This window comes from Chiloscyllium plagiosum, chromosome 44, assembly GCF_004010195.1.
Source record: "Chiloscyllium plagiosum isolate BGI_BamShark_2017 chromosome 44, ASM401019v2, whole genome shotgun sequence".
Taxonomy (NCBI): domain Eukaryota; kingdom Metazoa; phylum Chordata; class Chondrichthyes; order Orectolobiformes; family Hemiscylliidae; genus Chiloscyllium; species Chiloscyllium plagiosum.
Window position 1 is genome coordinate 7,674,692 of NC_057753.1, and position 1,115 is coordinate 7,675,806.

The window sequence follows — 1,115 nt, forward strand, 5'->3', positions numbered from 1 at the left end:
AATGGCAGATGGAGTTCATCTGGATAAATGCGAAGTGATGCCTTTTGGAAGGTCAAACCCGAATGCTGAATATAGATTAAAGACAGGATTCTTAGCAGTGTGGAGGAACAGAGGGATCTGAGTGTGCAAGTACATAGATCCCTCAAATTGCCACCCAAGTGGATAGGGTTGCTAAGAAAGTATATTGTGTTTTGGCTTTCATTAACAGGGGGATCGAGTTTAAGAGCCACAAGGTTTTGCTACAACTCTACAAGTCCCTGGTTAGACTACACTTGGAATACTGTGTCCAGTTCTGGTCGATCTACTATAGGAAAGATACAGAGGCTTTGGAGAGGGTGCAAAGAAGGTTTACCAGAATGCTGCCTGGACTGGAGGGCTTGTCTTATGAATAAAGGTTAACTAAGCTCGGACTTTTCTCTCTGGAGAGAAGGAGGAAGAGAAGAGACCTGATCAAGGTGAATAAAATAATGAGAGGAATAGATAGAGTCAATAGGCAGAGACTTTTCCCCAGGGCAGGATTGACTGGTACGAGAAGTCACAGTTTGAAGATATTAGGAGGAAGGTATAGAGGGTACGTCAGAGGTAGGTTCTTTATGGAGAGAGTTGGAAAAGCATGGAATGCATTGCCAGAGTCATTGGGGATATTTAAGTGACTGCTGGATATGCACATGGATAGCAGTGAGTTGAGGGGTGCGTAGGTTATTATATTTTACATTAGGATTAAATCTCGGCACAACATCGTGAGCCAAAGGGCCTGTTCTGTGCTGTACTTTTCTATGTTCTATGTTCTAACAGATTTGTCAGAGGCAGGATGACTGGACCTTGAAAGCTTCACTCGGATTTCCCTCCACATGCGCTGCCTGCTCGAAGCTTTTTGCAGCAGTTTCAGTCTTTCTCTCTGGTTTCCAGCCTCTGCACTTCTTTCCGGTGCTCCTGTGAGAAGGGAAACAGCCTCTTCCCCTGAGCATTGAATTTGCAGCATTCCGGGCTGGCCCTGTCTCTGGGTCTGAAAATGTGTTGCTGGAAAAGTGCAGCAGGTCAGGCAGCATCCAAGGAGCAGGAGAATCGACGTTTCGGGCATGGGCCCCTGAAGAAGGGCTCATGCTCGAAACATC